General features: G+C 44.2%; 1 protein-coding gene across 1 annotated transcript in view; it reads left to right on the forward strand.

The window, feature by feature from the left end:
• Positions 1–14581, forward strand: part of LOC306934751 (voltage-dependent calcium channel subunit alpha-2/delta-3-like) — a gene marked incomplete at its 3' end in the record, with an annotated part of 283538 nt that overhangs the window by 65161 nt on the left and 203796 nt on the right. The window lies entirely within an intron of this gene.

Consider the following 14581-nt stretch of genomic DNA (forward strand, 5'->3'; position numbering starts at 1 on the left):
TTTGGTTTACTTTGTTTCTATCGATAAGCTACATACCTGTCTTTCAATCAGTGTGTTTGCTGTTTTTTTTTATTTAGGTTAGACAATGTTAACAGTAAATAGTTTAGGCATACATCCATCCATCTTCAGCCGCTTATCTGGAGTCGGGTGACGGGGGCAACAGCTCCTGCAGAGAGCTCCAGACTTCTCTCTCCAGAGCAACATTAGTAACTTCATCCTGGGGGATGCCGAGGCGATCCAAGGCCAGTTTGGAGATATAATCTTCCCATCAATCCTTGTTCTGCCCGGAGGTCTCCTTCCAGTGGGACGTGCAACGAGGACCTCCCTAGGGAGACGCTCACACTGTACACATCATCCGATCATCGGACAGATGTTGGATCAAGTTAACCCATTGAAACTGGGAAGGCATCTGTGCCATTTTTGTTTTTAGCTATATCGCAACATACAGAAAACTCTTAGGATTTAGAACAGTGGTTCTCAAAAATAGCAGATATACAAGCTCAGGCTTGTATATATGTCTCACACACACACACACACACACACACACACACACACACACACACACACACACACACACACACACACACACACACACACACACACACACACACACACACACACACGTAAAGCCATCCTTGATTACTTAGAAAAGTGCTAGATAAATCCCAGATATTATTATTATTCATGTGGTTAATATAATCAGTACGGTAAGACACTGATTACATTTGATTAATCCATTAAGCGCAGTCGGTATGCTCCACGACGTCGGTGCAAAGTCTTCTCCTGTTTTAGAAGGCTGAGTTGCGTCACGCTAAGATGAGCCTAGTGCATCAGGCGTGGTGCGATAAGGCCCTGCACTGAGTCGAGTGCGAGATAATAGGGCCCCGGAACTGTCTGTCACACGTTTTCACCACCCACTCCTCTCCTCTGTGTGGAGGACACACGAGGACATCATGTAGTTAACACATTAAGACCTGAGGCCGATTCATCCATCCATCCATTCAACCATATTCAACCGCTTATCCGTAGTTGGGTATAAACTTCATCCTGGGGGATCCCGATGTGATCCAAGGCCAGTTTGGATATATAATCCTCCCATCTGGTCCTTGGTCTGCACAGAGATCTCCTTTTTAATTTTTTTTTTTTCTGTTTCTATCTATGTCGGTAGATCTCAAACCTTTTCATCTCAAGGACCCCCAAAATGAATGTGTTTGGCTGCTCCAGAAGCAATGATTTGAGTTAAAACTGGCTTGGCTATTGGCAAAATTTGCAGATCTACAATATGGCATGAAGTATCACGCTTATAGCTTATAGATCTTATGGATAGAGGTTAATTAATAGAGCTTGTATATCTGCTATTTCTAATAGCCAAAGTATGAATTAATGGTTCAAGAAAGTGGTTCAAATAAAAAATATGACACAGCTTTCCCGGTCCTAATGGTTTAAGTAAAAAACTCATGTTGCTATCAGAGTTGAAAGCCACAGAGTTATTGTAATGCGCGCGCTTTGAAGTCCTTCTCTGAATGGAACAAATGCACTTCAAAGCCGACTAGAACGCCTCCCTGCTGTGGCCGCTTCCCACCGTAATGCCGTTTTGTTCTCAGCCAGTGTGACTTTTGCTGTTATTGTCATTTACATACCTGTGTGTGACAGCCGCAGCATTGTGTTCCTGCAGGCCTGGCCCATACTACACGATTACCGACATGTCCCATAGAGCTGGCTAAGTGTACGTGTGCCGTGCTGCTAGCTCTATAAAGACCCATGACTCCCACTCAGAACCGTGTCTTTTTGAAGCTATACCCGTCAAAAATCCTGGTAGTTTCTTGTGCTCTGCATGTCTCCAAAGCATGAATATAATGTACTTTTACAGCTAATTCTTCTTTTCCTTCGTCTTTGAAGCATGTTGTTAACAGATGTGCCATTCTAAATATCTCCACGCTGCCCTGATCTTTTCCTGAAGGTTTTCTGAAAATGCATGTTTTCCCTGCAGGTTTTAACCCATTTTGACCTGAGATCAGATTCTGAATAAGCTGTTTCTATGTCAGTGGTTCTTCGATTTTTCAAAAATAGCAGACCTACAAGCTCGTAGCGCGCCACTCGGTGGCGCGCTATGAGCTTGTAGATCTGCTATTTTTCAATAGCTAAAGCATAACATAATGCTAACACCAAAACGGGTTCCCGCCCAAAATGGGTTAATCACTGATAGCCTTGCTAATTGTACTGCTTTGCTACTGAAAACAAGTGTCACTCGTCCTGAATAGAATTGCACTGACAATCTACTGAATTACCAATGGCAGTTCTCAAACAACACATCTGTATATGACAGTTTCCCATTGCAGGCCTTTGCATTAACTCTGTAAGATTTAGGCAGCACTGGTTGGGTAGAGGGCAGACAAGGCAGTGCATGGTCCTCTTCTCCACATTCACAGATGATTGGATGTGTTCTGTAGCCCCATCTGGCCATAGCAGCCAGACATTTACAACTAAAATCTGGTTTTCAAACGAACATGCACTGAAAACGTGGCCTGACGCAGCTAGGCCACGCAACTCAGGTGAGGTGTGACCTCGTCGCCAATCAACGCCTCACCAAATGCAGCCATAAACATAACTATGCAGGGACGCTTAGTGACACAAAACAGGTGCTCCTCCGTAAACCAACACTATACCACGAAATAACAAAAACTAGAATTGGGAGAAAAAACTCACAACCGCGTGTGAAGTGAGGTGCGCTCTTCTCATCATGCGTCATCATACATCATCTCATTCTAGCCAATCACAATGTGCGTCCTCACCTTCGTCTTCAATGTTTGTGTTTACACAATGTTTGTGTTTACACAAACACTCAAAGCTGGACATAGGCGCCCCTCAAAAATAAATGTGGTTAAGTGAAATAAAAGAAAAAAACGAACGATAACTGACTGGAGCGGTATATAACTAAAAGTATCTAAAATCATAGAGAAAATGTCAATATTGCATAGCCTAACCATACTTGTTTTGGTGATGAAATGTTGAATCTCACCCCTGACGTATACCCTTTATTACAATAAAGTAAAACTAACAAACTGAACTAGCAACACGACTTTGAAACCTAATCAAACTAAACTGAAATTGAAAACAAAAGGTCAAAAACAATGAACAACAAAAAAGAGATAACAACTAATGAATAATTCAAAAAATGCTAACCTTGGTCCCAACCAGGAAGTGGGTTGCCTGTTATTGTCCGCAGTGCGTCCTGTGTTCTATGTATATGTATGTTCTCTGTAGATAACCTGCAGGAACAAACCTATGCATAATTCATAGTGTATGGATTATTAAATCAGGGCAAAGATAGAGCAACACACTGTAAGGTTCTCTAAAGTTAACCCACTTTGACCCGAGATCAGATTCTAAAAATGTCTTCTACATCCTGACAGTTTTCTGAAAAAACTATGTTTCTATGTCAAGTGGTTCTTTGATTTTTCAAAAATAGCAGACCTACAAGCTTGTAGATCTGCTATTTTTCAATAGCTAAAGCATAACATAATGCTAACACCAAAAGGGTTTTCCCGCCCAGAATGGGTTAAGATAAGTTCCTTACTTCCTTTAGAGGGAATGGGACCAATCATTATTCTATTAATAAACTTTCTTTTACAGAAAATATAATGTTGTTTACTGCATTGGTTCTCAACCTTTTCAGGCCACAACCACCACAATAATCATATTTGAACTGGGAACCATGCACCTCAGCATTGCTCCTGAGTACTTAGTTACTTTACAGCACCGGGAATGTAATCCTGTCTAACTATCTCTGCCTGCCCTGCTCTCTCCTCCCGTCTGACCCCCCCCCACTCACAGCCTCGCTCCCCTCTTTTCCACCGGGTGTCACTTCTCTCTCTCTCTCTCTCTCTCTCTCTCTGAGTGTGTGTGCGTGCACATGTCCGTGTATGCGTGTGTGGAGGGTGATGGGTTGTTAATGACCAGGCCGGGCCAGTCAGTAGGTGTCAGAGCGAACAGTCTCATCTGGCTAGCTGTCTCTACGTGCGGCCAAGGCTCTTTGGACATGCAGGCCGCTCTAAGGGTGGTCAGTTATAGTTGGTCCTTCCGTCCGCCCGTCCAGCACTTGATTCCAAAAAAAGATATCTTGAAAGGCTACCCGTTGGATTTCCATGGTATTTTGTGGTGACACTGACTTGGACCAAAATGTCCACGTGCACACAAGACATTTCTTGAGTGGCAGTGCAACGTGTTGTGAACTTGTGGATCTGCTATTTTTGGTGCGCGCATGAAGTACAGTATAACTCACCTTTTTAGTCTTGTCGTGGAGTGAAATGAATGGAAATCAGTAGGGATGAAACTATTTTATTCTTGTTTTTATTTAAAATGTTTTATCCCACAATTTTGCAACCCATTTTTTCACCCAGTGTCAATTATCTAATGTAATCCTGGGCGCTACACTTCCTCTGCCAACCTGGGGGGCAGCGGACCGACCTCATGCTCTTTCTATGCATGAGGAGTCCAAGCTGCTTCTTTTCACCTGACAGGGGAGAGTTTCCCCGGCCGGACGTATAGCGCGTGGAAGGAACACGTTATTCCGACCAGTTCCTTTCCCCTCCATCAGGCGTGCCGGCTGGCCAGGGGGAAGTAGTTTAGAGACCAGGATTACGGCATGTTTTTGTGAGGGTACCTACCCTAGGGGACACGGGGAGAACATGCAAACTCCACAGAAAGGCCCTTTCGCCAACCCCACCTCGGGTATGGGCACTGATGACGCGGAGGAGAGAGCACGTCCCCAGTGCCCACAGCGTCTCCAGCGGGAATCGAACCGAGGACCTTCTAGCTGTGAGGCGACAGCACTACCAACTGTGCCACCGTGACCCCCCTAGCGAATATTCTATCTATTACGCTATTACTCTATTACTATAAGAGTTGACATATGTAAAAAAATATATATATATTTTATATCAATAAATAAATTAACCATTTAAGCCCTAGTTGCACAAGGTTGTTGGGCAAGAATATTAATTTGAAATTAATATATTAATTAAAATTTGAAAGACACAGTAAAGTCTTGTAGGAACTAATCCGTTCCAGTTATGGGCAGTTGAATGTGGCTTGTTTTCACCCAAAACCAACAGAGAAAATTTGATTTTTATAAATCTTTTAGCATTTTCCTAAACTAGCTGGAATTATTATGATCACATGATTTCTGAGTGTACTCTTCTCCGTTGACCCTGGGATCATTCACAGGTGCGGTAGAGCTGCTCAGAGCTCTTGATAGTTTGAGGGACTAAACGCTTTCTGACACACAGTGGTGGCGTTTACATGCATGACTGCAGCAGCAGCACACAGTGCATTGCTGGGGTGATGGGGGTCCTTCATAATCCTTCTAGCTCTGCTCAAGCACCTGCTAAAGTACCATCCCTGCAGGGCGGGAAGTGAAGGTCTCATCTGACCACACCTGATATCGTGTTCCAGAGAGGAGCTATTTCCATACCAAACGGTGGTTGCCCTGGTCAGAATACTTTGTGTATAGTAGCAGAGTAGAGGGATTTCAGGACCTGAGAGTTTGCTCTTATATAGAGAACTCGACACTTTCTGACCGGAGGGGATAACGAACGGGAGTACAGCTTTCCTTCTCGAAAGGTCTCTCTGCCACCAGACGAGTATGGCAGGAGCAGGTGGATGCTGTTCCATCTTTCACTAACGCCGGTGTTAACCCATTTTGGACTGAGGTCGATTTAAAAAAAAAAAGCTTCTAAATCCTAACATTTTTCTGAAAAACCCATGTTTCTATGTCAGTGGTGCTCAACCTTTTTCATGTCAAGGACCCCCAGAATTATCTCGATTGGGCCACGGACCCCCATCTCAAAATATGTAGTTCCAGGGACCCCCCAGAAGCAAATATTTTCGTAAAAAAATGTTCGCTCTGAAATATATATTCAATGATTTGCACCACATTTTAACGATTTTTCAAAAATAGCAGACCTGCAAGTTCATAGCGCGCCACTCGGTGGCGCGCTATGAGCTTGTAGATCTGCTATTTTTTAATAGCACCAAATGGGGTTCCCGCCCAAAATGGGTTAAGGTGTTCCACTCAAGTGCTCTCTGGGAGGATGACGATTCGACATGGACGGATGTTTTTGGTCCAGATTTCCCAGTAAGGCTGCTGGCACTCCATGTACAAGCCACCTAATTAATAAAAGGGTGGCTGGACGACCCAATAGCTGTGGGGTTAGGGTGTAGTGTAGCTCATGAGGTATAGAGTGGCCGCTTGGGAAATAAAATGGTTCTCGGTTCGATCCCTGGCTCCCTTCCTGTTTTATTGGCCAAGTTGAAGTGCTCCCAATGAGTTTCCTCTGCGGTCTACGTGCAAATGTGTGCCTGCATGCAGGGTGAACGTAACGTAACGCACAAGGGATTTGGATGAAGGCACTTAACCCATGTTGGGCGGGAACCCCTTTTGGTGTTTTAAACATTATGTTATAATTTAGCTATTGAAAAATAGCGGTGGCGCGCTACGAGCTTGTAGGTCTGCTATTTTTGAAAAATAGTGAAAATATTTAGGATTTAGAAGATTTTTTTTTAATTTTGAGGTCAGGCCTAAATGGGTTAATTGATTTAGCATGCCACATGCGGCACAATGCTTTGACTAGCGAGTAGTGCTGCACAATTAATCTAAAAAAAAGATTGCAATCTAGATTCTCATTTCTAAATTTGAGCAAGAATCGTGCAGCCTAGTGCTGCCTATTGGCTGTCCAATTTATTTTAGTTACTCTTGTGTTTTTGCTACACGAGAGTAGAGTAGAGTAAAGTACTTTGATGTTGCCTGCCACAGTAGTTGGCTCCAGGTGCCACATTTTGAATGTAGTAATGTTCAGCAACTACAGACTAAAGTCAATACATATTTCCATGGAAAAAAAAATAATCGTGTGAGAAGATTCATATTTGAGCAAGAATCGTGCAGCACTGCTAGCGAGTCCCCGGTCAAATCATTTTGCCGGGTATCATTCCCCTCGCCACAATGTGCTGTCTCTCTGAACTGCCACTACACTGTTCAATGATCGGGTGAGGTTTTTTCCTTGAAGTTTTCATTTCTGGTCCAAAGCACATGGAAAGAATGAGGCATTTGCTGCAGAGTCTTCCGTCATGGGGTGACTGTGCTGGCCAGCTGCTCTCAGATGCTGTGTCAGGGGTCAATTGATCCAGAACAGATGCTGATGGTGACTCTTGGCAGCTGATCTAAGTATACTGAATTAGAATTTCACAGTTTGACAGTAAGTAACCTGAAAGTGTTACTTACACTTGTGCTTACACTTGTTTGTGTATGCGTTTGTGATTCTGTATAGAATACGTTGTTTCAATAAAGTATCTCTCTCTCTCTCCCTCTCTCCCTCTCTCTCTCTCTCTCACGCACGCACGCACGCACGCACGCACGCACGCACGCACGCACGCACGCACGCACGCACAAACGCACTCACTCACTCACTCACTCACTCACTCACTCACTCACTCACTCACTCACTCACTCACTCACTCACTCACTCACTCTCACACACACCTTTCCTTGTCTACCTGGCTTGTTTCCAATCTAAACATGTGAGACACGAGGGGTCACAGAAAGAGTCACTGAGCACTTTTCCATTCTGTTGATGCTGCAACTCTCCACCTCTTGGCTTGTTTGACAATATTAATTGCTTGTCCCTGGTGCTATTGATGGCCTGACCTGTTCCAAGCCATGCAGCTCAGCCCCTGGCTGGCAGAACCTGGACCCCCGAGACCGGCCCTGGCCTGCCGGGGTGGGCCAAGGCTTAGCCAGCATTCCCACCTGGAACACGAGGAAGTGCCAAGGACCCAGTGGGTTCTGTGCCCAGTCACTCGCAACAAGCAAAGCAGAGTCATTCACCTGCATGCAGTTAGTGTATTCAACTTTATAAGAAAGTCCCTGGCATAACCCATTAATGCATTCCCTGTTTTCATTGATTATGTTAGATCGCGCTCTTCGCCAACATATGCATTGTTCTGTTGTTAGGCAGCCCGACACAAAAAAAAGTTGTGCCTGCCGTCCACCTCCACGTTATCAGATTTACAAAAATGCATTTATCTTTTTTCCCAGATTGCGTTTTTGGTCAAAACCAGCTTTATTCAACGGCCCATAACTACCTTCGTGGTTAGAAAATTAATTTTCCGGATTGAAAAATTGCTGTATGCCATCAAAGATAAATTTGTATAATTTCAGCTTCACTACATCATATACAACGGTAAAGGGCGAGATCGAGAGGCTGCTGTAGACATAGATCACGAAGCTGGCTTTAAACTCACAGACACTGACAAATGTCTCTCTCTCTCACACACACGCACACACACGCACGCACACACACACACACACACACACACACACACACACACACACACACACACACACACGGTAAAACAGCACACCTCTGCATACCAAACTTTTGCACTCTACTTGCCGATTTTGCGGTCGGCCGCCGTGTTCTTGTTTCGTAGTTCTTACCTTGGGAGAGCGTTCCAAAACCAGGTCATTTGCCCCACCCTCCCCTCAGGAAAGAGAAATGTGCCAAGTCAAGCCTTACAGCAACTGCGTCAGAAAAGTCCCTGACTTCCGTTGGCAGTCAATAATATATGTAACCTCCCCTCGTCCCCCTCCTCCCCCTCTCGCCTCTCGCAGCACGCACTAGCGTAGGTCCCCTGCTGGGGTAAAGTACTTAAGTGAAAGTATTCATTCTGAAATGTATTGTGAGCTTGTATAGTTGGGCTATTTTCCGAATAGCCAAAGTATAATAAGTTTAAGTATCCAAATCTCCACATGTACTACTGTAGCTACCAAATAAAGCTGTTAAATAATTAACTAAACTAAATAATTGCAGCGGAGTAAAAAACGTACAGTATTTGCCTCTGAGATGTAGTGGAAGTATAAAGTAACTTGAAAGTGTACTTACAGTAAGTGCAGTACTTGTGTAAATACTTGACACCCCTAGTGCGGTCACATGTGATGCCATGCACTTTTTTTTTTCTTTTTTTCTTTTTTAACTTTTTAAGCTCTACATTCATAATTAATTGATGGGCATCTTTTTAACCCATTTAGACCCGAGTTAAAAACATTCACTTTGAAAGAATATATATTCAAAGATTTGCACCACATTTTTACGTTTTTTTCAAAAATAGCAGACCTACAAGCTCGTAGCGCACCACTCGGTGGCGCGCTATGAGCTTGTAGATCTGCTATTTTTCAATAGCTAAATTATAACATAATGTTTAAAACACCAAAAGGGGTTCCCGCCCAAAATGGGTTAAGGTCAGGGTTTTGTGCTATCGGGAAACGAGTGGAGCGGCGGCGGCAGCGGCTCAGTGAAAACAACAAGCCAATCCGCTTGACAGCCAAAACGAGAGGATGGTTCATGTGAACTTTTGGGAAGTGTAAACATGCCGAACACGGCGGCTGGCAAACTGCTGATAGCACGATGTGTTGTTGGAGGAGAGGCAGATCAGTGCAAATGTCAAGCAGAGGTAATGGAAAATGTGACATGAAAACGCTGGGATATCGCCGATGTCGGGGTGGAAAACCTCGTACTTTCAAATCGCTTTACCTTTCACGATTCAAATTCAAAAACACGTCGTGTTATGGTATGTTTATTTATTTGACATGGACATCGCAATCATCACTGCATTACTTAATTAGTTAATTTACAAGAAATCTATGCAATTCGAGGATATTCAGTAGAAGCATTGTTATTTTGATCATCACAATTAGCATGTTGTCTCTCCTATGGTACCAACATCAAATGCAGAATAAATACTGCACCTTGATGTGAAAAGGGTTGAAAACCATTGCTCTAGACTATTGGAGAAAGACATTGATGAGCCAGAACCTGTCATCAGGGATGTGTTGGGATGTTGACAGCCCGGGGCATAATTGTGGGCTTCTCATCAAGCCTAGGAACCTAACAATCCTCACTCTACAGCTACTAAATGGGCTTCAACTATGAAATAAAAGTATAAAGCACATGTGAAACAAATAGTACTTCCTTGCCTGCTGACAGTGTGCACAAGACATGTAATGCTGGATTAGCTTTGGACACACAGGCACAGGCAGACACACAGACAGACCCTCTAATAGATGGCCATTAAAACTGTCCATATGAGGCCTACATGTATCGGAGGACAGAGGAGCGTGTTTTCCTATGTAGATCTACATTTGCCGTTTGAGTTGTCCAAATACTATTGGAGCTAAATCACACTTAAAGGTTTCATCACATTCATTTTCATATTTTTTTGAACATCGAGTGGATTTTCTGTGGCCTGGGGTTTTCTCTGTGTGTTCTTAAGCCTTTTGAGCTGAAATGAAACCAGGCAAAATCCCTCAACAGTGACATCTGCTGGCAATTTGTGGACTCTTACCTCACAGTCCACAGGCAAATCAGAGTACTTGTTTGAGCCAGAAAACCACAGAACATCTACTGAATGTTAAAAGTTCAGTTTTTTGGGGTGTAATTGAGCTCAGAAAACTTCCAAGAAAAAAAACCCGCCAGACCGGGCGGGGAGGAGGGGCCGCTTTAGCTCTGAACAGAACCGCATGGGCATGCATGCAAGTTCAAAGACGCACCCCTTTCGCTTTTTTATTATTATAATTTTTTTGCATTGCACCGTCGACATTTACGCCACTGATTATTTGTCGCTGATGGGCAGAAACCTCTTACAGTATCTCCATATTTGAACTTTTTCTTTTGTACTGCTTGTACAGTATCACATAGAAGTATCACAAATAGTAGATGTACAGTATAATCTCAAAACAGACAGACAACTTGCAAGACATGCTGTATAGTGAGGGCAGTGTGTGTTTTTTCGATTGGAGTACAATATGTCACATACTTGTGTCTGTGTTTAATTGAGCGATTGTCTTGCTCGACCGTATGCCTCGATGCATGAATGTGTGAGTTATGGTGTGGTTTTTGGGTGCGTCGTTGGCACCCGTTCCCCGTTCTTATTTGCCTGTTGCCATGGTCTGGCACCTTGGCTCAGCCCCGAGGCACATGTTCACACAGCGCACGCACAGCATGCACGCACGCACGCACACGCGCACACACAGTCACACACACACACACACACACACACACACACACACACACACACACACACACACACACACACACACACACACACACACACACACACACACACACACACACACACATGCACAAACGTTACTCTGACTATAGAAACACTTTCCAGTGTTTAGGTCAAAGGGCTAATACCATAACACGTGTCATCCTAGGAAACATCCGCATGCGTGTGTACACATGTGCACACATCACATGCACTCACCAACACAACATGTACGGCACGCTGTATGTATTGAACTGCGCCTCCACAGACACGGTCTGACATTTCCCCATGCGGGAGGAGTGTGGCCGGGAGGCGGATAAACGCTCAGACCTTTAGAGAATGTTATTCTCATTGCTTTCTCCCCCCACGCCGCCGTGCCTTATCTCTGCTCGCCATCCACATTTCCAACACTGTTGCTCACTAATACATTGTGTGTGTGTGTGTGTGTGTGTGTGTGTGTGTGTGTGTGTGTGTGTGTGTGTGTGTGTGTGTGTGTGTGTGTGTGTGTGTGTGTGTGTGTGTGTGTGTGTGTGTGTGTGTGTGTGTGTGATATAGCATCACAATCATTGTAAACATTATCCATTCTCTCCCTGTCTCCCATTCTCTTTAATAAACAGAAAATACATGGTTCAGGTGGGGTTGTCAATTTGAGCTAGTAAGCAGAGCGTACCAGTACCCTATTTATCATTTAAATTTTTAGATTCTTCCAGTTTTGTTTTGTCTTATGCTCATTTCTTTGTGTCATCACTTCCAATTTTCCTTGTTTAACCCAATCCCTCCCAATTCGCACGGCGGGATCGTGAGGCCATTGCCAATCAAATGCGCAAAATACCGCAGTAGAAGAAGAGATCCCAGGGCAACCAGGAAGTGTAGCCCCCCTAATATTGTATTCATATTAGACCATTAGGCTGCGGTAGACGGGCGATGAGTTGTTTTCGTTCGCAGATGTAAGAAGAGGGAATAATAACCTTCCAAACACTGGATTTTGGCTCATTTTGAGCAGAAAAAGGAGTAATATGCGCGCATGTGCACGTCGGATCCGTATGCAGGCTGTCTGTTTTTTTTTTATTACTCGATTAAATGAAATTAAAGAAAGACGAGTTCCCTCGTTTTGGCACCCGACTTTAATAAAGAGCTGGAGAGAGAGGGACCCTTGTTACTGAACAAACACATATAGCAATGAGTTCTATCAGAATATAGAACAATATAACACCTATGTATAGAACTAATCTTTTTTGAGGGGCGCTAGCCCCTCCAACCTCTGGCTTTCAGATACGTCATGTGGCAGCCTGACTGAGAGCCTGCCATTGCGCAAACTCCAGCTTTTCACCAGAGGAGAAAAACATAGCACAGGCAGACTCTTCACATACTATGTGCATGTCTGAAATAAGTGTCAGAGCTGAAAATATGAAATAAATGCAACAGAAGTGAACCTTTCGAGCCTGTTTTCTCAACTCGCTGTTTTCTTCAAGACATTACTCTATAAGCCTTCTCTCCAAAACTGGTGGGTCAAACTGAACAACCAATATGTCAATTTGAAGCTATGCTTACCTGCTTTCATATGACATGAAGAAAACGAAAATTCGAAAAAAATCCAATAGCAGTCCCTCAGTCAAATTTAGTCATATATAATCACATTTATATATTTTCATTTTCTTCTCCTTCCAATTTGTCCCCCACTCTGAAAAGCACGGTGCTGGCTGATTGCAACCTCACAGTGACACACAGTGATGTAAACAGCACTGTGCTGGCTGGTTGTAACCTCACAGTGACACACAGTGATGTAAACAGCACTGTGCTGGCTGGTTGCAACCTCACAGTGACACACAGTGATATGAACAGCACTGTGCTGGCTGGTTGCAACCTCACAGTGACACACAGTGATGTAAACAGCACTGTGCTGGCTGGTTGCAACCTCACAGTGACACACAGTGATATGAACAGCACTGTGCTGGCTGGTTGCAACCTCACAGTGACACACAGTGATATGAACAGCACTGTGCTGGCTGGTTGTAAATCTCACAGTGACACAGTGATATAAACAGCACTGTGCTGGCTGGTTGTAAATCTCACAGTGACACAGTGATATAAACAGCACTGTGCTGGCTGGTTGCAACCTCACAGTGACACACAGTGATATGAACAGCACTGTGCTGGCTGGTTGTAAATCTCACAGTGACACACAGTGATATGAACAGCACTGTGCTGGCTGGTTGTAAACCTCACAGTGACACACAGTGATATGAACAGCACTGTGCTGGCTGGTTGTAAACCTCACAGTGACACACAGTGATATAAACAGCACTGTGCTGGCTGGTTGTAAACCTCACAGTGACACACAGTGATATAAACAGCACTGTGCTGGCTGGTTGTAAACCTCACAGTGACACACAGTGATGTGGAGAGAGATCCACTGGCCAGGTGCGTTGCCATGGTGAGGAGACCAGGCACTAGATTATAGCGCACGCACGCACGCCTTGTCACACGCCACGACTGTGACGCGTGTAGCTTGATCGGCTACCAGCGCAAAACTACGCATAATTCTAACTCTAAAGCCTAAGCCTATATCCTCTAAATGTCTCATCTCAACCACAACCTCAATCTTTTTGTAATCGTAAATATATCTCTGAAAATCTTTTTTCCACCATTAACCGCTTGCCTTGTGATGACTCGAAAAATGCTCTTCACAACGTAGGAAAGTATCAATACTGCAATGAATGTAGAATTACTCAAGTAAAAGTCCGGAATTCAAAATTGACTTGAGTGTGGAAAGGACATTGTATATGCCTCGTCATCATCGCACCTGCTCCAAGTTGCCTGCCGGGTGTGCGGAAGTCATTTCTCTATAAAAATTGACTTGAGTAAAAGTACACATGTGTTGGTATGTACTATTTAGTTACTTTCCACCACTGCTTATGGGGACATTTGGTCCTCACAAGTATAGGGATACAAGCACACACACACACACACACACACACACACACACACCCCGGGTCGGCTGAAATAAGCTGCAGGCTGATTGCAGTAGTTTGTGGTGTGAAGCCATTTGAATGGAAATGCGACAAACGCAAAGTGCATTACCAAAACTCATAGAAGACATCAGAGCCCGCGTCTCCCGCCAATGATAGTCAGCCATGCACATCACATCACAGCTGGAAACTGAAAGAGATGTTCTGTGTGTGTAAGTGCGTGCGCATGTGTGTGTGTGTGTGTGTGCGTGCGTGATAGCTTAAAACCCTGAAGCATACACGGCAGACGCTAACCCAGTGAGAGCACCACGCATGTGCGTGCGTGCGTGTGCGCTGCCGATGATGGAGTTAGTTCCAGGAGTGTCCAGAGAACCCCAAGGCACTCGTTGCCTTCTACTGTTGAGCCATTTAGGAAAATAGATTATTTTCAGGAGATGACTAAACATCTGTCCTCTCTCTGTGTGTCCGAATGTGCGTGCGTGTGTGTGTGCGTGCGTGCGTGCACTAGT

This window comes from Electrona antarctica, assembly GCF_951216825.1.
Source record: "Electrona antarctica genome assembly, chromosome: 2".
Classification (NCBI taxonomy): Eukaryota; Metazoa; Chordata; class Actinopteri; order Myctophiformes; family Myctophidae; genus Electrona; species Electrona antarctica.